General features: G+C 47.7%; 1 protein-coding gene across 3 annotated transcripts in view; it reads right to left on the bottom strand.

Moving 5' to 3' along the window:
• Nucleotides 1–23,717, bottom strand: part of SEZ6 (seizure related 6 homolog) — a 1,141,307-nt gene that overhangs the window by 39,420 nt on the left and 1,078,170 nt on the right. The window lies entirely within an intron of this gene.

The raw sequence follows: 23,717 nt of genomic DNA, 5'->3' as shown, positions 1-23,717 counted from the left end.
GAAGTCAGGGCTGAGCCCCCCCCCGGGGAGAGAAGAGACGCATTATGGATGGCCCTTTCTTCCATTCATACAGTGTCTCTCTCTGGCGGCCTGGGTGAAAGCCGGGGGAAAATGATGTTTCAAAATTGAGGGACGGATGCAAAGCAAGAGGCTCTTGTTTTGCATCTGTCCCTCATTTTATAAAAATCGTTTTGGTTTGGGTATACTTCTACATCTGTGCGCCCCTCTTAGAAAGAGGGGCGCACAGATCTAGAGGTACACCCAACCCAAAACGATTTTTAGAAATGGAGGCACAGATGCAAAGCAAGTCTGTCCCTCAATTTCAAAAAATCATTTTGGGTTGGATGTATTTGTACATCTGTGAACCCCTCTTGGCAACAGGGCTTCTATAATTGTAATACTATGGGCCTCATTACGACCCGGGCTGTAAGGTATTACCGGTACTGGTAAGGGCACTGGTGCCGGTAATCCCATACCGCCCAATTCCGAGGTCCCTTTGCGGGTCCTCCCTTAACGGCTGGTTTTACCAGCCGTTAAGGACGGGACCGGCAAAGGGACTTTGGAGGTAATTATGGTACCGCAATTCACGGTACCGTAATTACCGCCTTCCCCATTTCCATTGAGCCCTATGGGGGCAAAAATGGGCATGGGGAAGAAGCAATGGTGAATGGGGAATTACCACCCCGCCAACCTTGGAATGGGGTGGTAATTCCGCCATTCACCATGGCGGAATCGGTAAGGCACCGGCGTCAACCATGGCGCTAATAGCGCCATGGTTAACGCCTGGGTCATAATGAGGCCCTATGTCTTTGTTGAGGCAATGCTAGTTCATCTTACTGGGGCTGCTATGCTTTGTTGAGGCAATGCTAGTTCATCTTAGTGGGGCTGCTATACTTTTGATGGGACAACATCAGCACTTCCCAGTTGAACTGCTAGTCTATTATTGACAAGGCCCCAGCACTTCTCAGCAGATTTATTTATTTTAATTTTATTTGGTTATTTATTATGCACGTAATACCCAGAGGTTTCTAAGCGTGTACAAAGGGATCGAACCTGTGTTGCTCCATGTCGTCTTGCTTCCAAGGCGAGCACGTTTAGCACTACACTTCTCACCATTAGGACAGTACTGCCACTTCTCACAGAGGCTTCTACACCTTTTATGGGGCGGCACTGATGCAGCCTACTGGACAGCTTCACTTTTAATGGCACTTTTCAATAGGGCTGCTATACCTCAATAGGAAATTACCAACACTACCCCACAGGGAATTGCATACTCTTGAGGCCACCGAAGCAGCACTTCCACCCACCAGAACTGCTTTATTTTTAATGGCACAGCGCTTGTACTTCTCAGCCACTATGCTTTACAATTAAACAGACCAAATTGTCATTTCTCAGCAGGACCTCAACACTATTCCATTGTGTTCTGTATGTTGAGTGCTTCTTCACCACCAATGTGCGTTCATGGCACTCTCCCAGTGTCTAAATAGAAGATTTGGCTACATTCAATTGGCAACAGGCATGTCCCGAGCTGCCTGCTGTACATAAGCTGCCACTCAGAATGTTGGAAGCCGTGATGGGGCAAGGGATAGAAGGCTCAAGCCTGTAGGATAGCAGAATCAGCAGGGTCTTAAAACCTGCTTACTCATTCTGGAGTGAGGGGCCATGGGGCAAAATGAGTCTTATCCCACATACAGGGGGTTCTTACCCCTTTATCTCTCCTGAATGAAAGAATGAGCTCCTTCAGGCACAAGTTATCACCCCTGCACACACACACTGAATGAATATGGTATGGATCTATAGATCGAGAAAACTGGAGTGTTTTAACAGAAATATAATTGTCTTCCCAGATGGGAGACTGTCCCCATTAATATACATGGGGTCACTGAGATGACCAAGAGTGAAACTCGACGTTCAGTTGTGAGATTACCAGCAATGGGTGATACTATGCTCCGAGGAGTGAGGTGCCCACTCAATATATCACACTTTTTAAACGAGTGAGACCCATCCTGAATGCTTTCCCAAAGAGCATTGGCCAGAGTTTCACACTGAAGAAGTGAGCATGTGATCCGGGGTCTGCAGCCCACACACACACATGGGATTCCCTGAGGGAATGGGTGTTGGGTGGCCCTGTGCGCACTGCGGTCCACCACCGACCGCTGTCCAGCCGTGCTCACACTCCAGCCAAAGGTCAGCTTTATGGCAAGACTCTGGCGCCAGAGAGGCCTTCTTCACCAGCAGAGTTGGATCGGCCTTACTAGCAGCACGTTGTTCTGTGTTTTGGGGCAGGTGGGATGACTAATGCCTCTGTGCCTAAATTGTCAAAAACCCTTGAACCATTTCTTCTGCTTTCTGTCAATAAGAGCGAAGAACACCTCTGCATACTCCGACCCACCAGTGGCACTTAAAGCCTCAGACCTCCATTTCATCCTGATATCTCAGGAGGATAGCTCAGAGGCAAAGCGCAACTCCGATTCCATCCCCGGGCCCGCAGCTTAGAAACCGCTGGGTATTAAGTGCCTGTTAAATAACCAATTACAATTACAGTCTATTCTAGGCAACTTCTACCACCTGGCAAGCAATGGTCTGCTCCACACTGCTTCTATCTCTTGCCGCAAGAGAGAGTCTACTCAAGGCTGGCAATATTGTTTTAGCTACTTACATAAAACAGACCCTGCTGTACACGGCCTATAGTCAAGAACTTACCGCAGAACTAACCCAACACTACCTCTACCTACATTCCCCCCAAAAGCACTCCATCTGGCGTAGAACAGTGCCCGATAGACACTGGACAGTGCCCCATAGACACTGCCGTTGCCTACTGACAGACGGCAGAGTCCCCTCTATGCATACCACTAACTGATACCCCACAGACCCTGCTCCGCACGGGCTTCCAGCTGCTGACTGGCGATGACCCCAAGCCATCATGGATGCTGTGCACTTCCTTCCTGTCAGGCGGCAATATGGCAATATATAGGAAGCACGTCATAGCTCAACTCTTCCCATTTCTCTGCCTTCTTGATTGCTCTGCAGCCCTACAGGCAGGGTCTCTGCAGGGGTGGATTGGAAACCAAAAGAAGCCCTTGAAATAATGTTGAAAGTGGGCCCATATTGTCAATTTTCAGCAATCCTAACTCTTTTCCTATGATAAAATGTGGAAATAAAATAGGTTACCACATAAACAAGGCTCAGGGTACAGAGGCCCACCTCCATAGTTCCCTATAGTCCAGTCCACCACTGGGTCTCTGCTGGATCTGTCCTGCAATCGATCTAGGACCAAAGGACCTCAGCAGATTGGAGGTTTTGTTAATGGCTCTTTTTCCCCCATGTAGGCACTTCATCCCTGTGCTGTTGTCTATCTAATGGAGGAAGTGTCACCCGTTTCACCATGCGAAGAAGGGAGGAGGAGCAGGTAGACCCCTCGATTCTTACAGTTCAGTACTGTTTCCAGCAAATGGCAGATAACAAAGCCTGCTTTCTACTTCTAGCGAATGAAATCGAACCAGAGAAACCTCCAAACTGCTGCTAACTTCTGGCCTACTCCATAAACTACTCCATGTCATATAGCAGAGCCACCTCAAAGCTCCCCATAGCTACTAACATCACACGGAGCCGGATCCGGCTCCTTTTAACTTCTTACCAATTTCAGATCCTGTTCTTTGGCCCTTCCAACTGTTTCCAGAGCTGGCTTTACACTGCCCATGGATATCGAAAAATAATAGCAATGGTTCTACACTGCTGCTAGCTATAGACAAATAACAGAGCCATCTCTACACTGCTTCTAGCTACTGACAAATAACAGAGCCATCTCTACACTGCATCTAGCTAGTGATCTATATCAGAGCCATCTCTACACTGCTTCTAGCTTCTGCCATATAATAGAGCCACTTATACACTGCTTCTAGCTTCTGCCATATAATAGAGCCACCTATACACTGCGTCTAGCTAGTGACATGTTTGTTTGTTTGTTTATTATTTATAATGCGCGCCAGACCCAAAGGTATCAGGGCGCAGCAGTTACAAGACAATGCAAAGCTTAGCGACAAGGAATCAAAAGTGTGGTACAGTAGTTCAAAACATTATGTACAAAGTTATAGTTGCCTCCACATGGTGACATAAGTGAGTCTTGAATGAAGTGCAGTACTTACAGTAGTGTGATATACAACTATTTGCAGATGTTGTAGGCAAGTGCACTAAGTAAAGGTGGCAGGCTGGGGTTAGCCTGCAGGCGTTATTAGTTACAGTTCAGTTGCACAGGCGGAGGGTCATACAACATGCAAATTAGTAGTCGTTAGATTTCAGCCATAGGATAGCGTTGGTTCTGAAGTTAAGATAGGGCTGGTCTGTTCTCAGTGTCGGAGGCAAGGAGTTCCATAATTTAGCCGCTTTGACAGGGAAACTGTTGGCTCCAATCGTGGATAGTTTGAATCTAGGGATGGACAAGCGATCCTTGTTTGCTAATCTGGTGGGTCTTAAAGCTGTCTGTTTATGGAATCTCTCAGATAGGTAGGTGGGGGCTGCGGTATTAAGAGATTTATGGGTGAGCGACAACGTTTTTAGGAGGATTTTGTCATTGGTTCGGAGCTAGTTATTCTCTCAGAGATGTGGTTTCTTTTGGAAATACCTAATGCCGCCCTGAGGGCGTTGTTTTGTAAAGTTTGGATTCTTTTGATGACGTAGTTATTGGAACCTATGTACATAGCGTTGCAACAATCCAAGCGGGACAGGATGAGGGCTCTAGCCAGTATGGTACAGCTGTTTTCAGAGAGAAATGGCTTACCTGATTAGATAAATTTGCACATATAGGCCGTAGCGGATGCCAGCTTGTTGACCTGTTTGGAGAATTAGAGCGTGGAGTCGAGATAAAAACCCAATGTTTTTACCTCATGTGCTGCCTTAGTGAGGTTGCCATCGATTATGAATGAGGAATAGTCGGGTCCCAGCTTTTTTAGGTTAGTAGGGGTACCCAGGATGATGAGCTCTGTTTTATCATCATTCAGGCATAGACCGCGCGTGGCCATCCATACCTGGATGCCTATTTTCGCCAAATCCTTGTCGTAATCCCCTAAAATGGGGAGGACGATCTGGGTATCATCTGCATAATTAGTGTAGGTGATACCAAGATGGTTCAGATCATCGAAAAGGGGCTTGGTGAAGATATTGTACAGTGTGGGCGAAACACAAGATCCCTGTGGTACGCCACAAGTGATGGGTATAGGGTCTGCCGCTGCAGAGGGCGAGAAGACCCTCATAGTTCTGACACTTAAGAAAGATCTGATCCAGATTATGGCGTCTTTAGAGAAGTGTGCAGCTGTATCGAGATGGTTGCATAGGATTGCATGATCCACCAAATCGAATGCAGCTGAGAGGTCGAGGAGGAGGAGCAGGGCTGTTTTGCCATTGTCTTTAAGCTCATCACTTTGAGACATATAACAGAACCATCTCTACACTGCTTCTAGCTAGTGACATATAACAGAGCCATCTCTACACTGCTTCTAGCTAGTGACATATAACAGAGCCACTTCTAGCTAGTGACATATAACAGAGCCATCTCTACACTGCTTCTAGCTAGTGACATATAACAGAGCCATCTCTACACTGCTTCTAGCTAGTGACATATAACAGAGCCACTTCTAGCTAGTGACATATAACAGAGCCATCTCTACACTGCTTCTAGCTAGTGACATATAACAGAGCCATCTCTACACTGCTTCTAGCTAGTGACATATAACAGAGCCACTTCTAGCTAGTGACATATAACAGAGCCATCTCTACACTGCTTCTAGCTAGTGACATATAACAGAGCCATCTCTACACTGCTGCTAGCTACAGACATATAACAGAGCCGCTTCGGCACTGTTTCCTGCTACTGTCCCATGTCAAAGCCGGGACTACATTGATTCTGGTTTCTAACCCATAAGAGAGCCTCTTGCATGCACTTCTAGCTCTTGACACAAATCAGCGCCTGTTCTGCTCTGCTTCTGCCCACAAAAACACAAAAGAACGTTCTCTATGCTGCTTTCTGCTGCTGACATATAACAGAGCCAGCTCTATACTGCTTATAGCGACTGCCGCATAATGGCTCTGCACAGATTATAGCGACTGCCATGTAATGGAGCTGGCCCTGTACTGCTTATAGCGACAGACACATAATGGAGCCGGCTCTGCACTGCTTATAGCGACTGACATATAATGGAGCTGGCTCTGCACTGCTTATAGCGACTGGCATATAATGGAGCTGGCTCTGCACTGCTTGAAGCCATATAATAGAGCTGGCTCTGCACTGCTTATAGCGACTGACATATAATGGAGCTGGCTCTGCACTGCTTATAGCGACTGACATGTAATGGAGCTGGCTCAAAGGTTTTTAGGTAATCCCTAATCCTCCTTTACTAATCTCCAGATGAATTCTCTGTGTAGTCGGCCATCCGTCAAGAACCCTCTGATCAGTCTGAATGAGGGGTGCATGGCCTGTTCACAAAGTGCCTCTTCCCTGTTTTCACAATAACTCAGATCAGACATCCATTGTTTAATTTGTGTGTGACTGTGAACCCCTTTATTCAAGGCATGGTTTCCCCCAGAGCTGACTGATGCCAATGAGCTGCCACTATGGTTTGCTTTTTCCAATACCCAGGTCCAATAACCACAGTCCAGACTGAAGAGTCAAGTGCCCATCAACGATATCATCCAGACTTCATCTGACATCCAAGCAGAACCCAAACCCAACTGCTCAGCGATTAACTCATGGCCACAATCTGCTTCCTGTCTTTGCTGAACTCTGGGATCATGGGCTGATCAGGACGGCATGGCTTTGGCCTGCGTGATGGCCGACTTTCTCAGGGTTCAGGTCGTACTGAAGAACATCAGAACGTTCTGGGGCCTTTGAGAAGTTGAGCATTCGATTTTTAAGAATTTCCCACAGCCGGAAATAATTAAAGATAACATTCGGTGACGTATCTAGGTGTTCTAATTCTCTAGGTACAGTAGAAGATGTGTTGTAACACATGTAGGAAATAGTCACTGCAGCAGTTGTATTTGGCTCACCCTCACCCAATGGCACGCAGGCGCCAGAGACAGCTGCTACGTCTTAGTAGGGACCTCCTTGCTAATCTGGAGGGTGGCAAAAACACTCTGGGCCTCTCATGTGGGTAGTGATTGGGAAACCAAAACAAGAGGCCTACATGATGCCACACCTCCGCGGGCGTCACAAGGGAGGGAGCACAGATAGAGCTTTGAATTTGGCCGATCTGTGCTCCCGCTCCCAATGGAGGATTGGCTGTGTCCATTGGTCACCATTACAGGGATACAGGTAAACATAATTGGGCCTGACTTGGTCATGTCAGAAATGTTTGTAGCTTCAATGGTAAGAGAGTCCTTTGTAGTCATTATCTAATAATAGCTTAACCACCTTCAGATTCCTGTGTAATGGCAAGATTTCAGTGCAGTGTGGCTATTTTATCTGAAGCAGGATATAACAGGCAGAACGTGTTGAACTCAACAGGCCAATGACGGCTTGGCTACCATTTTTGTTCTGGTGGCAGCCATTTTAGATGGTCACCGTGCACTCCCGCCCGGTTGGTCTGCTTCCATGCATACGTTGAAAGGCAAGGGGACCTGGCCAGATCCCGGGGTCCTGCACTTTCAGCGTACCATTGCAGTGCTTCCTTAATCTGTCTCCGCAATGTGGAGAAGGATCAGAATGGCTGGAAAGTGCGCTTTTGCTCCGTCGCACCCGTCAAGCGATTCTGATCCCCTGCATGTTGCCGAGACAGATTCAAGAAGCTTTGCTTGTGCACGCTGAAAGGCAAAGGACCAAACGTAACATGTGCAGCGACCATTTCCTGCATGCCTACAAGTATCATGAGAATTTGGCCCAAAGTGCCTAAAATGGCTGCTTCTTTTGCGTAGGTCAGTGGTTCTTATTTTATTGTCCTCGGAAGCTTGAAAGACTGAAGGAGCCTTGCTGGCCAATGAACGTGTGACCGGCAGGCTGCCCACCAATCCCCAGTGGGGAACTCCCTCCCCAAGTGACCGGAACAATAAGAACACTTTACTTCCAACAAAGTCTGGCCGCTCTTGGGAACGGAGTCTGATATTATTGGCAATGAGCGATCAATACATTCCTATGTAAATTGGACGAACAAAGACCCGCCCCAGACCAGTGAAGGCACAAGGGGGATGGGAATAGGTGCTTGGGGGTGTCCTTAGGAACCGTCCAATAAAATGACCCGAATATGCAGTATCCATTGATAGGGGTGGGAGGATGGATTGGCCATCAAACTCATGGCCGCCCGTCCTGCGGCCTGAACGTCTCCTGGGCATGCATCCCTCCCTGAAACACATGTGTATGAGCTCGATACAAATAAAATAGCATATCACATCATGCATAGTCTATAGTATGTGTCTCAAAACTGGGCTGCCGTCTCAAACTGTCAAGGCCACTGCCGATGTCACCAAGTGTTTCAAGAAGTTGGGGGCGGAGAGTGGTTGATTGGATTATACTGACTGGGGATTGGATTGTATAATGTGCCGGGTGTGGGTTGAAGGCAGCTTCAGAACACTTTGCAGACTATACACAAAATCTTAAAGAAATAAGAGCATACATCTTGCCGGCCCTGCCCTCCACTCCCTGCCAATACGATAAGCATAACACAATTGAAATACAGCAAATGGGTGTTAAGTCTACTTCAGGACAATGAAAAATTGTTGCTGTCACTCAATGTTCCAGACAAAGCATGCCAAAAATCAATGCCTGGCACGCTGCAGTTAAAATCAGATAATTGCTTTGGGCATTTTGGGAGGCATACTCAAAATGTTTTCAAAAATTAAAAGGAAGGGAAAATTAATATCTTTAAAAAGCAATATGTAGTCACTTCAGCAGTCAAGGAGGCTCTCGCTCATTAAAAGAGTGTTTCCTTGACAATATTTATTTATTTACAGTAACAAAGGGGCCGCTATTGGAATCCGTGCTTTCTCAAAAGGGGTGTTTAAGTCCTATCACAATAGGTACCATACACACTAATGAATTCCATGTGGCGTGACCCATTGCTTCTTTGTTTACGTTTATGAGACGTGTCATAGATGGCACGAACATCATCTGAGCCTTTAGGACGGTTACAGGTTTTTGAGCTTATGGCCCTTTAGGAACGTGCATGCAATGGATGGGTTCACACAGAATAACTCTGAGTCCAAATAACCGAACCAACTCAGGAAGAGGCAAGGTACTGTTTTATTAACAATTATCTAAAAACAGGGAGTTACAAAGAACATCAACGGACGTACGCCTACAACGCCACCTAGTAGCCATCGTTGGAAGTTCACCTCCAGTTCTGAGGCACAACGGCAAAGCATTGTGGGTATGCAAATTCGCCCAGATGTGTATCCCTGCAGGAGAAGCAGAACTTGGATACTTACACTGCAATGGCATATATATATTTCCACAGGTAGAAAAACGAATATATATATTTGACAGGTATTTGTTTAATAAAAAAAAGATATAAAAAAAAGATAACAAGCAGTAGGGTATCAGAACCCTGGTCCCGAGTATCCATGACTCAGCACATAATTACAAGGCCAAAGGAAGATCATGTTTTGCATGCAAGCAAAGCACATATACATTTTTACAAGTTAACACATTGAATTGTAGGCTAAGTATGACACTCTGAAACACGGACCCCCTTTGGCCTAGTGGTTAAGTGCTGGACCTTGGTCTCTGATAATTCAGCGTTCAAAACTGCAGAATTTTGTAAACAATTTTTATTTAATTTATGCGCTCATTTGTTGCAGGGCTTTAGGGCCCGGCTGCTAAATGTCAGCATTCAGCAGCGGACTTTGCTGCCCATTTGGATAACCGCCCTGTGAGCGGTGGATTATTCCTTGCAAATGAAACACGTTGTGTGTACCACAGTACAGGTCAACGTGCAGCATTTACAAAAAATTATGTATTTACATTTGGCATGTCAGCGTTGAGACGCGGCTGCAATTTTAGTCGTGTCTAAACATCCCTCGCGCAAAATCGAGTGTCGCCGGAATGGCTTTTGCGCCATTATGGCTGTGCCGAAAGAGGCGCTGCGGTCAAAGTGGCGCGCCAAACTGTCTGGCGCCGAAAGTATGGCACTGAAAAGGCGTCTACCATTTGGTACTTGTACTACCCCAGCATCACTTTTGAGTTCCCCATCACTGTTTTAGTTTTGACGTTGGGTTTTCAGTGTGATTGAGTGTGAGCGCTTTAACAGGGGTTCCTTTTTATTTCTTCTTGTTATGACTTATCTCTGTCATAGCGCTATATTAGTTCTGTGTAGGCAGGCCCGGATTTAGCTCTGGCAGTGCTCGGGATGAGGTAACAAAATTTGGCACTCCCAGTCCAGGCGGTAGTGGTGCCAAATTTGAGGTTGCTCTACTAAATAGAGCACTGCTGCCAAACCAGCATGGGGCAGCCTTCTTTCAAAGGCTGCCCATGCTGGTTTAGCAGCCGTGCCCTATTGTAATGAAAAGCACCCTGCTCTCGTGCTGGAGTGCCCGGCACCAGCACGAGAGTGGGGCACATTTCATTTGAATACAGTGCCTTCACCAACTCTGCCAGTTCGGGGGAGCCCTTGAAAGATTGCCCTGAGCTGGCGTGGCAGGGAGGCTAATGGGGGCTAATGTGGCACCCTGGGCGACCGCTCGGGTCGCCCATCCCTAAAGACGGCCCTGTTATATGTGCTATCTATTAAACTCCATTTAATTGGAGTTTCAATGAATTAGCCACAATGAAGGCTCTTTGTGAATATAATGGTATGTTGCACCTTTATCTTTCCTTTTGAGAGCATACTATATGGTCTGGTTAACTTAAATGTTTTGGGGGTTTCTTTGAAGCGGAGCGTTAGTCAGTCTGTGTCCCGATGTTTGAACTGAGGCACCTGCCAGCCTTACTGAGTGTGAGGTGAAGGAGGCACACATTTCAATTGGGTTAAGTGAAAGAAACTGCCTCCCTACCTCACTTTAAAACCACTGTCTGTCATGTAGTCTACACTTTTGATAGTAGGAGCTCAGCCTCGTTTGTAGAGCCCCTGCCCTGATACCTCAGAGTGTTGTGCCGTGTGTGTCCCATACCATTGGAGTACATTCATACCTCTACATTTTGTCCAAGGACTAGAAAATGGGCTGCACTCTTCTGCCAAACTGACAGCCCGAATTCTTCACACTGCCTCTTACTTCGAATATCCGAGAGGCCCTTGGAACCATCCCCTGATAATTGGTTGCTAATCGTATAGAAGTCACCAACATGACAGTGTTTTGATTACTGGCGACCCATAAATTTGTAGGGCTTGAATTGTCTCACGGCTCTCCCTCTCCTCATCTTAAGGAAGTAAACCCCACCCTTACAGTGTATGTCTGCATTAGATACCGGTCTCAGACAAATCCAGATGTTGCATTTCCTTGAAGAACCTGCTTCCAGTGAAAGAAGCAAGGCCTGATGCATGGCCACATTGGCATCAGCGGCAGGGCTACGGTGGCATCCTTAGCATTTAAGCCATGACCTCTCTAGAATGGATCCACTCTAGAATGTTGGTGGAGCCACTATAGCAATAAACACTGCGCCCAGGGGTGGACAGGGACAGTAGCGATCCATGTGTTAGGCCGAGAAGTAAGAAACCGGTCTCAAAAGGATGTGATCAGGCTGGGATTCATGCTTACCTATTCTACAAACATAAACCCTATCCAGATATTAATAGAGGGTCAGGATAGCCAAAAGAGGTGTACGTTTACATGAAGCACCCTACTCTAGAATCAAAAAGGATGCCGAATTATAGCCAATGGAAATCTGCTAACCTCTTAACAAGTCCTGAGCCAAGTGCTGCCCTAATCTAATGACCAAATGTTCCAAGGACCGGGCCAGCCAAAAAAGTTCCAACATATTCTTACCAGTCCTTCCCTAAATTAGTATCAACAATGCCGTTCCTTGGGAAAGACTCTCAAAGCTTGTACTCACAGGTTGGCACTCCTGCAGGCCCCTCTACTCATCCTTGTGCCCTTAGCCCTTTCCCAGGATTCTTGCCCCAGTTTGCCATGGACTACTCCCAGTCCTCTGTGCTTTCTCTTCAGGTCTTTGAAGGAAACTTCTCCGCAGCTTCCTGAGGTCCCGGCACCCAGCTGTCTCTCTGGCTTCTCAGTGGGTGACAGTTGTAATTCTCCAAGATTTCATTCAGTCTTCTGAATAGGTCCTCACCATGACCATGTTTTACCAGGTCATCCATCTCGCGGTTTGAGGCGTGAGTGAGATCTTTTGTCAGACCTCGCTTTTTTCTCAGGGTCCCCCCCGAATCCCCAGACATTGCCTTATCAGCTTTCTGGTGTCTTGCTTCTGAGTCTGATGAGCTTTAGTTAGACCTTAGGGTTCTGGTCTGTCACTAGGTCTTGTATCAGATCACTGAATGTATTTCTCTCCACAGACTTTTTCTCTGAGTTTCATACTTGGTATCTTCTTCTACTAATGGGCCAGGTTGGGAGGATAGCTCAGGGGCAACACGTTTGTCTTGGAAGCAAAACAACACAGAGCAACACAGGTTTGAATCCCAGTCCCATGTTTAGCTTAGAGACTGGTCTCCAGTACACAAGTTTAATTTAATTTTTTTAACATTTTTTTATTATTAAGTATATAGTTTGAAATCAAACCTTTATGTTTTATATTTACAATCATAATAATTAAAAAATATATAAAATATCATTAATGTCACCAACAGTAAAGTTTAGAGGCCACAATGACAGTTGAAGGTTGTTCATGCATTTCACTAGTATACCTTCCCCCTTTCCAAATCCTTTTAAGAGTTAGGTTAACCATCAGATGTCATAACCAACGTAGTTACATAAACCCCACATATTCAATTAGCTTCGTATCTTGATCCTTAATTTACTATTTTTACCAATGTGGGTCAGTTTACACTCTAAGACTGTCTTCTTTCAATCGTTGGTCAAAATTAGCTTGCAGAAAAGCCAAAGGAGCCAAGGTCAAAGACACCTTTTCTCCTAATATTAGTAGTGTCCACCAGTCTTTTAATTCTAGCGTGTCCAAGTTCAAAATTAATTTTCCCAAAAATGTTGTTCTTAGATCCTTTAGTGCCGAGCATACAAGGGCCAAATCTTGGAGTGTTTCCCTTTCCAAGTTGCAGAGTCTACATGTAAAGTTCCTCTCACTTCTTGGCTTTATCATTTCTAAGATTTTTCTTGTCGGATACAAGTTCAATTGGAATCGCATAAACTGGCGACGAGCTAAATGGTCTGGAAATTTCCCCAAGCAAGGAGGAAGAGTACCCCTTGCCCTGATTTCTGGTATTGTCCTTCCAAACTATTTACAGCCGTATTTTGCCTCCATTGTCTGTATTCAATCTAAGTCCAGCAGCTTTTTCTTAACTAAGTTTGGATTCCTGATAAGATCGTCCAAAGTGGAGTTGACGCTTTTCAGGTGGGAAATGCAGATCTCCTTCCAATAATCTAGAAGAGGCTCTGATTTTGCCTTCAAGGCTCTTCTCAAGACCATCAACCCACCCTCTTCTTTGGGAGTCGAACACTTACTTAATAGTGCCAGGGATTTCTAGACAGCCACAATGTAAAGTGAATTTAATCCCAGTTCGACACTGATAGCTTGAGCTGATATTACATTAGGGAGTGCTAATACGCGTCTCCAGAAGAGACCTTCCACAGTTGGCCATAGATCGCAGGGTAAAGCCAGCATTGCCTCTACACCATAAGTGAGGATCAGAGTCACCTTTTTAGTGCAGAAGTCAACAACTGGTTTTATAGTAAACTTGCAATATTTTGACGAAATCAGACTTGCCTGTGCTGCCAGTGTTTTAACCCTCTTCCGTCGTGTGCTTTCATAATGACTGTCCATTTTGCTATTTCCTATGTCAACTCCAAGATATTTCAGTGAGACTACCTCAAGAAATGTTTCCCCTTTCATGTACCAAATGTACCGTGCTTTTTTCCCACCTGACCTTCGTCCAAGTGTCAAAACCTTTGACTTTTTTACATTGATTTTTAAAGCTTTGGTCTCAATATAGCCTTCCAGAGCAGATAATTGGCTTTGTAACCCAATCTGGGTTTGGTCCATGACTATGAGGTGATCTGCATAGAGGAGGCAATTTATGTTCTCACCCATCAGCTGTGGTGGAAGACATCTAATGTCTGCAAATGCCGTGCCAATGTCTGAGATAAAAAAGATTAAATATCGCAGGAGCTAACCTACAGCCCTGTTTTAATCCATTCTTGGTATTGATTGGCTCTATCAGGTTTCCCTTGGCATCCAGTCTAACAACAACTGATGTTTCCCTATGTAGAGCCTGGATGGGTTCTAAGATGTTATTTGGGCAATTCCAGTTATTCAATTTCCTCCACAGTTTACCTCTGTCTACCAGGTCGAAGGCTTGTGCAAGGTTGATTGCTGCGAGGAAGATTTGGACTTTCTCCTTTCTCATCTTCATTTTTAAAAGATGTATCAGAAAGAGGTTGAGGGTCGTACCTATACCTCTGACAAACCCTGTTTGCCATATGTCAAGATGTTTACTGGCCATGGTCCAGTTTGTTAGTTCTTTCATGATAACCGCGGCAAAAAGCGTACCCATCACGTCCAGTAGGGCGATAGTTCGATAGTTGTTTGGATCCTACCTATCGCCCCTCTTAAAGATTGGCAGTTTAATGGTGTGGGTCCATGTCTTTGGGATCCTCTTGAATGCTTTTATGTGTGAGTATAAATCTCCAATAAACAATAAACCTAGCCCACTCTTCAGGGTTATCTTTCATCATTTGGTTGGTTAGCCCATCCGGACCAGTGGCCCTTGATTTACTGGCCTGATGGATTAAGGATAAGATTTCCCCTGTGTCAGTTTTAAAGGCCCAATTTAATTTAATTCATTAATGTGGTAGGTTGCTCCTGGACCTCTTGTGGCACCGGCAGGTCGGGACAGGTCTTTCTCGTCCACTTCTTAGGGCCCCTGTCAGGCAGACCGTATCGTTTATTTGCCCTTTTACCACAGGCCACTCCTTTATTCCTCTGCCTTGGGGTTGAAGGTGCAGGTTATTGGCTGCTGCATTCCAGTTCCCGCTGGATGAGGACATTTGGGTCTTCATTCCAGGCTGCAGGCTTTCAGCCAGGTCCCCTTCTTAAGGAAACACCTCATATTGTCTTCCTGCCTGGTTACTTCACCTTTTGCTGTCTTACTTTATGTTAAGGAACTCTGAGTAGACAGTGCTGTCTTTCCCAGGTTTATCCCCCTTTCTGGGCTTCCCTCGTAGTTTTAGTACTCCACGGAAGGACTGCGAACTTGTATTCCCAAATGTTGCTGCTCATTTGCATTTGAATTAAGGTTTCTGATTGGTTGTTTCCTGTCTGCAAGCTACTCTCTTTCTTGCCTGGGAATGTTGATTCCTTCCAGGACTGGCTAACTTTGGGTTTCTCATAATTTTCTTTATTAAGCATTAGTGTGGGGTTAAATGTAGGCACGAGGGTTGGCGCCATCTTTGAATTCTGTTGTGTGTGGAATGGTGTTTCTGTGTGGTTCAGCTCCTCTGCCTGTCCGCTTGTCTGGACAGAGGAACCTTGGGAGCAGGCCCTCCGCTCACTTCCACACTCTGTTTCCCCGACTGGTGGTCTTCCGCTACCAACAGTGAGTACTGCGCGGATGCTGCTGTCCTGCAGGTCTTTCTTCGTTCATCACAGTGCTTCTTTCTGAGTCCGGGAGCACCAAGAGTTTGCAGTACTGGCGTCAACTATATTCTTCTCCCTGTGGGATTCCTACAGCCCGCAATATTCTTTGAACAACAGCTAAGTTGTGTAATTCAGCCTCAGCTTGTTATCTAGAGGTCTCTCTCTGGAGTGATGCCCAGGGCATCTTGGGACGTGTAGTATGTCCAAAAGGAAAGGAAAACTTTCCTTCTCACATGATGAGATTGAGGTATACTGTTTCTACTGAGGCTTAGCACACCTGTGGGATCTTGCTTCTGCCACCCTTGGGGACGAACATAGGGTAACAAGTGGCCCAGCCCTGTCCCTAGTGGCCCGTTACCCCTATAAGCAGGTATAGGGAGTACTTTGAATTCACCACACCCACCAGACTAGCCAGGTAGGCTTGAGTGCAGTGAGGCAAAACAAAAGGGCTGATGGCTGGAAGGTGTAGAATTAATCTAAACCTTTAGTATTGCTCTGGGCAACCCCCCAGACCATCGTTCTGCGCCTGCGAAGCCATTACAAAAGGGGAAAGACCATATGCAAATCAGGCTTGGTCCCACCCCAAAGGGGTAGTCCACCCCCAACTGCTTGGTCACATCCTTGCTGCATGACAACACAAGCATCCCCAGACATGTTTCGTCCTTGTTGGGCCTCATCAGCGAGGAGCAGTTGGGTCTTTAGGCCCAGCAGGCCCGAGACCCATGTTTGGGCATACCCATTGCACTCGGGGTGACTATAGCAAAACAAAAATGGTGATGGCTGTAAGGTCTAGAATTAATCTTAACCTCTGGCATAGCTCTGAGCAACACTCCAGACCATCGTTTTTTGCCTGCCAAGCCATTACAGAAGGGGCAAGGTCATATGCCAATCAGGCAGCAAGGGCCTTGTAAGGGCTTATGGCAGTAACCAGCCTTGCCCACCCTCCAATGTAGTGTTTATCACTATGAGCACTGTGGGGATTTCATTTAGAGTGCTGGTAGTTTTTCTTTTAGGGAAATTGATGCTGCGGCTTTTGTGCATGCCCGATTGCAATTGCGATTGCAAAGATGGCCGGCAACAGAAATAATAAAAGGACCTAGCCATGTATCTGTTTTTATTGCCGGGATAAGTGAAGGGGAGCATTGAGCTTGCAGTGCAAATGTGTGTTGGGGTGGGGTGGGATGGGGCAGGTGTGGAAGTGGGGGTAGATCCAGTGTGGTGGAGGGGGCTAGGGCAATAATTATGTGGGCCAGGGAATAGCCTCAAAGACAGTGGCATACACTCGGAGGAGGTGCTGTTGGCCGGGACAGAACACCAAGCGGTTAGTGGCAGATTCTGCCCACGCTCCTAGCCACCTGATTGGCCAGCCCACCCACCCCGCAGTGCTAATCTGAAATGAAAACACTGTAGAATGTAAGCACCAAAAATTGACATGTTGCTTTGTCTCTCATAACAGAAGAAGGCACACGATGAAATCATTGATGCTGACCCAGGGACTCAACAGTGCAGTTAGGAAGATCAGGTTGTGTGAAAATACAGCCTAAAACGGGAGAACGCCAGCGGATGCTGCATTATACTAACCAAGACTGGGAGGCTTTCCCTAACCTATCCTGTTTCTAGATCATTCTGGAAAATCCACTCCCCATGGCCTTCCAAGTTGTAACCTTTAATCGTTCTTATTAGCAGCACTAGTCATTGGGCGGGCTCTTGCCGGGTCTGAGATCCAGCAGCAGATGTCTGGCCGGATCTCAGGACACGGCCGAAGAGACAAGTGTTGCGGTATAGAGCTGGGAGCGGAGCCGCACGCAGCAGATTCCTGCCATGAGCTAAATGTTTTTCTGGCTCCGCCCCTTACCTATTTAGCATGATGATACCGTCATCAAGCAGCGCTGAGCAGTGCCTGAAGTTTTGTATGCTGCGGCCGTCACACATTCATGCAGACACATGGACCCATGCATGCCAAGAACCCACGCCGGAGACGTGTGATGGCGCCGGTCTCCGGCGCGAACTGCTGGGCACCGCCTTTATTAATCTAACGCGCATGCGCGAGCTCCTTAGAGGCTTGCGCATGCGTACCTCGTGTACGCAGTACACAACATCCCTCCTTTTTCCCGGAAACAAACAATTAACAACTTACTGCAGAAACAACGACAGTTAACAATTCACTGCAAAAATACAACCTGGTTCATTCTTCGTATATGCACCGACACATCTCCCCGCCTATGGTGCAGGGTCCATAATAAAGTCTCGGAACCTCTGGGGAAGTCGTCTTCCGGCCCTGTATCGTGGTGCAGCGTCACCAGGAGCTTCCGAAGTCTCGTGATTTGCCGTTGGGGTAGCGTCCTCCATTCCTGTCTCTGCCCCTTGTTCCGGGACCTCTTCTGCTGTTGTCTCATCTCCGGCGGCCCTGATGCGCTTGAAAAACGACACATTTCTGGTGACCGTTCCTCTGGCATTTGCTGCAGTGACCATAGTACCTTTCACATGTGTTACACCCAGTGGTTGGGTCTCGTAAGTTGTCGACAGCTTTCCCTCTGCTCTTCTGTTCCGCACCAACACGGTATCTCCAACTGCAATCTGTTTTTCCGGCAGTCTTCTCCGCGCTGTTTCATTCTCGTTTCTCCATGACCTTTCTAGTAGTACTTGTTCATTGTCGATCACTCCTGGTTGTCTCCCCTCTGATTCAGGTATGAGTCCTCTTGGGATCCTCTTGAAGAGTGCCTCCGCAGGGGCTATTCCAGTCGATCGATGAGGTGTTGTGCGATACTCCCGGAGAAAGTCGAACAAGTTCCGTCGAAGATCTTCACCTCCATTTTCGGATATGCGAAACACCTTGTTTAGTGTGCGCATGAATCGCTCTACTTCTCCATTGGCTCTTGGCCATAGTGGGGTGACTTTTCGGTGTTTTATCCCTCTCTCTTCGCAATATCGAACAAACGATTGTCCTTGAAAGGGTGACCCATTGTCAGAGCAAAACTCGATGGGGAAACCGTGGGTAGCAAATATCTTGTCCATGGCCAGGGTGGTGTGGTCGGTGGCTTGGGACTCGACCAGCTCCACCTCTGGATATAGGGACAATTGGTCAGTTACCACTAGGAAATGTAGACCTCTTCCGGTAGAGCCAAAATCAGCATGTACTGTTCCCCAGGGTAACTCACTCCTTGCCATGGTCTGATTCGGTGGTCCCTTCTCCGCCGGGCTCATGGCTTGGCACGGGATGCATGCCCTCACAAACTCTTCCACTCTCTTCTCCAATTCGGGGAACCAGACTTTGAGTCTGAGACGTGCCTTCATTCTGGTCATCCCCTGGTGTCCGTTGTGTGCCAGCTGAAGGACCTTCGGCACAAGTGACCTGGGGATCACAATTCGGTGCCCTCTCAGAAGGAGACCATCGGCAGACACTGACAGTTCATGCCGTGCACCCCAGAGCAATTGCAAGTCTCTTTGCGTTCCTGCATTTCTCCTGGCATTGTTTAGAAGGAGCTCCCGCCATGCTCCCGAAGCTACCGCACCCTTGACTCTCAGAAATGCCTCATCCGAGTTCGATTCATTGGCAATTTCTTGCCTTGTCAAAGCAATGGGAAGCGCAGACTCGACGACCATGTGAACGATGTCCACACAATTTGCAACCTCCGTAGTGTCTCTGGGTCACCGGGGTAACGAGACAAATAGTCTGCAGGGTTGTGCGTACCCGGGCGGTATACCAGCTTTACCCCATACTCCATGAGGGATAGCATCCACCTCTCTATCCGAGGTGGCGGTTTGGAAGATGCGCCTGCCAGAATGGGAATTAGGGGCTTGTGGTCCGTCACCACTACAACAGGCTTCCTTAGGATGTATAGTCTAAAATGTTTGCAGCCCCATAGAATTGCGAGGGCTTCGCGTTCAATTTGAGAATATCTTCTCTCCGTGTCTGTAAGTGCCTTGCTGGCGTATGCAACTGGTCACATGGATCCCTGTTGATCTGCCTGCACGAGAACCGCCTCGAGTCCCACTGGACTGGCATCCACTATGATTTCAGACTCCCTGGACGGGTTGAAATATGCCATGGTATCTTGTTCAGACAGAGCATCCTTGATGGCCGTGAATGCTCTCTGTTCCTTTCCAGCCCACGTCCATGCTACCTCATTCCTAGTGAGTGCTCTCAGGGGTTCAGAAAGGGACGCCAAATCTCGAATAAACCGCCCACAGTAGTTTACCATCCCTAAAAAACTGCGGACCTCTGCCGGGGACGTGGGAGGGGACGCCTCTCGAATGTCTCTCACCTTCTCAGGATCTGGGGATATGCCTCCCGCATGGAAGGCAAATCCAAAAAACTCTAGGCTGTCCTTTAAGTATTCGCACTTTTCTTTGTGCAGTGTCAGGCCGAGGCTGTGGAGTCTGTGAAAAGTGTTTTCCAGCCGCTTGATATGTTCTGCTTCGGATTTGGCAAAGACTAAGATATCGTCTGACATGTTTATTACTCCCTTTAGTCCGGACAGAGCCCCCCTGATCGCATTTTGGAAGGTTTCTGCCGCCGAGGATATTCCAAAACCGAGTCTTTTATAACGATACAGTCCTTCGTGTGTTGTAAAAGTCGTAATATATCTAGACTCCGGGTGTAGCTCCAACTGATGGTAACCCGCTCTCAGGTCTAGTTTCGAAAAGAATTTCGCACCCTGAAGTTCTCCAACAATGTCGTCCAGAGTGGGAGTGAGATGACGTTCTCTTTTTATGGCCATATTAGGAAGTCTCATGTCTACGCAAATGCGTACGGCCCCAGGCTGTTTGGGCTTTGGGGCCACTACAATTGGGGAGACCCACGGGGTGGGCCCTTCCACCTTTTCAATGATATCTCGTTCCACTAAGTCTTGCAGCTCCTTTTCCACCTGAGCCCTCAGATGAAACGGTATGCGACGATGTTTCAGCGCCGTTGGTCTGACTGACTCATCAATGTGGAGCCTTATTGGCTCAGCCTTCAGTTTCCCTATGCCCGTGAAGAGTCCCTCAAAGCGTGCCAGCAGGCTGTCCAGATCTGTATGATATACAGCAAACGTGAAATGAACCAGGTCTAGTGCTTCAGATGCTGCGCAGCTTAAAAGAGAGTGCAGACTTACACTCGTTACAAAAAACCTTGCTTTGATGCTGTTCTGGCCATGGGTCACTGGGGCCACGAATACCCCTTGGATGGGTAGGGGAGTGTCCTCACCAAAAGCGTATATCTGAGCCTTGGAGGGCGACAGGGTTGGTGGGCCTGTCAGTGCGTTGTAATGTCTGTCCGCCAGTACGCAAACTGAGGCTCCCGTGTCGATGAGGACTGGAGTGGGAATCTCTCCAATGTCTACAGTACAAATGGGTCTTCGTCGAGTTCCAGGGCCATTTGCGATGCTGGAAATGAAGAAAATTTCTTCCTCCTCTTCTTCCTTTTCTTCGGCAATGTGTAGGTCGTGCACGTCCTGTTCAAGGGACGATATGCCTCTCACCGTGCGAGTGCCACCTCTACCAGCCCTCTCAGGTCCTCTGCTTGCTGCCACGGGCATGGCGGCCCTACACATCCTGGCATAATGCCCAGGTATCCCACACCTGCCGCATGTTCGTGATTTGGCTGAACATTCACCTCTGTGTGGGAGGTCATATCCACAATAGGAGCACGACTGAGGGGTACCTGATGTCGTTGGTCCTTCTCCCCTCTTCGGTGTCCATCTGGCCTTCCCAGGTGCGAAACGTCGACTGCAAGTGCCTCCTCCTCGTTCCTGGGATGCGTGGCTGCATCCATTTTCGAACCTCTGGCCTCCGCCAGCTCATACACTCTTCCCATGTCCAGGATCTGCCGGAGGGTCAGCCCTGGTTCCCTCAGGACTTGCCTCCTAAGTTTTCCTGAGCAGCATCCTTGCAGCAATTGGTTGCGGACCATTTCCTCTTCGTTGACCCACCTGCAGGAGCTTGCTAGGTGTCTCAAACGGGCGCAAAACTGGTCCAATGACTCTTCGCTCCGTTGTTTTTCTGCCCCCATGACAAACCCGTCGAAGTCAACATTCGCTAAGGGTAGGAAGTGATCCCGAAGTGCTTGTTTGACAGCGTCATACGTTGCCACTGGAATGTCGAGGGAGTCGTATATTTTCTGGACTTCAGTGCCTGCGGAGTACATCATGATGGCGATCTTTGCCTCGTCTTCTGTCTCACCAGAGGCTCTGAACATCATTTCCAGTCCTTTGACCCATATGAGCCATTTTGGGCCAAGTTTCGATGGAGGCCCCGTGGTGTCAAATTCAGGCATGGGAGCCAGAGTGGTGCGCACTCTGCGTTGTATTGGGGCAACGGCACCCTCATCATCTGATTCTTCACCCATCACGATAGGTACTCACAGTATTATCTTTGCGGGTTAACTGGTGATCCGACCCCCAACTGTGACAGAGTCTTCCTGTTGGCTCTTCTGTCACTTCTTGTGTCACAGCCCTGCACCAGCTGGGCTGTGGAGTGTCCAAAAATTGCTGCAACTGCTTGCAACGGGCAGATGGCGCACGAGCACCCGAAGCGGGCCACAACCACTGCGTATGTCGTAGTGAACGAGCACTCAAAATGGCCGCCGGCTGTTAGAGCGGGTCCGCGACTGCGGAGTCGTGTTCCGTTTCGCTGACGTCGTTTGAAAAACGAGAAGAACAGCTCCGATCCCGCCTCGTCACCAATTTTGTATGCTGCGGGGTCGGCCGATGGCCGTCACACATTCATGTAGACACACGGACCCATGCATGCCAAGAACCCACGCCGGAGACGTGTGATGGCTCCAGTCTCCGGCACGAACTGCCGGGCACCGCCTTTATTAATCTAACGCGCATGCGCGAGCTCCCTAGAGGCTCGCGCATGCGTACCTCGTGTACGCAGTACACAACATGAAGTTCCCGATATCCGTCTCTGATTTTCGGGCATGGCGAGAACTGGGACCTTTGAAAGGAAGGGACGTGAAAGGCCTTGTCTTCATTGATCACAGGCATCTTCGTCCGTCGGCTGCTGCAGAGGGACCAGAATGATGGCGGAGACGAGGCAGTCGGGCTCCGTGATCTAACCTGCTCTGTGCGAGCACACGCAATAGATCACATTAGCGAACTGCCAGCTTCGATGAGGGAAGGTTAACACACGCAAATCTGGGGCTTTGCTGAATTGGATTCTGTAGTCTCGACTCAGGGGGAATCTAATGTCACAATTGTACAAATTTGTCTATCATATTTAACCTTATAAAAGATGGCTCGAAACGTACACAAACCTTGGCAAAGTACTCACACAAATATAAATCCTTAAATATTTTTCAAATCATCTTTTATAAAGCAGAGCATTGTTGAAAGCCAAACAGGGAGGGGGGGAGGGGAGTTGATGAGCGTGCAAGTGAGTCATGAATATGGCAACAGTAACATATTTTGGTTGCACCACTGCCATGCAAGTGATTTAAAGTGGAATTGATGTACAGTGCGTGGTTTGGAAAGAAGCCCCATTAAAGAAAGTGCCCCCTCTTTTTAAAACGTTTAATTGGAACATTTCCTTTAAGTGGAGTTCAACTGCCAGCTCCGCCCCCTCTTAACTCTGTCTCCTCAGAACTACGCCCCTCCCCCTTGCTCCCCCCCATCCTTGTGGGTTCTCCATGTATAGGGTGACCAGATTTTCTAAAAAAAAACCCCGGACGGGCTATGGAAATAGAAGTAGGACTAAAGAAAATACACATTCGACTTTAGTCCTACTTCTGTTTCGTTGGCCCTTTTGCGGGGGTCATGGAGGGGGTGTGCTAACAGTCACACTCCTCGCATTGGAGGAGAGCGCTGGGGAGGGGAAGGGGGAGGAAATGGGGGCCCATTCTCACAGGAAAAGTTGCGCCGGGACCCGATTTCGGGATTTCGAAATCGGGGCCCGGCAAAAAAAAAAACGGCAAAAAAGGTCTGTAATCAAAACCCCGGACGGGGTTTATAAACTAAAAAAACTCCCGGGACCCCGGGACGTCAGGTGATTTCCCCGGACTGTCCCGGGAAAACCCGGACATCTGGTCACCCTATCCATGTAAAATATGTTC

The sequence above is a fragment of the Ambystoma mexicanum genome, chromosome 9 (genome assembly GCF_040938575.1).
Source record: "Ambystoma mexicanum isolate Mex_15411 chromosome 9, UKY_AmexF1_1, whole genome shotgun sequence".
In the NCBI taxonomy this organism is placed as follows: domain Eukaryota; kingdom Metazoa; phylum Chordata; class Amphibia; order Caudata; family Ambystomatidae; genus Ambystoma; species Ambystoma mexicanum.
This window is presented reverse-complemented; position numbering and strand designations above follow the sequence as displayed.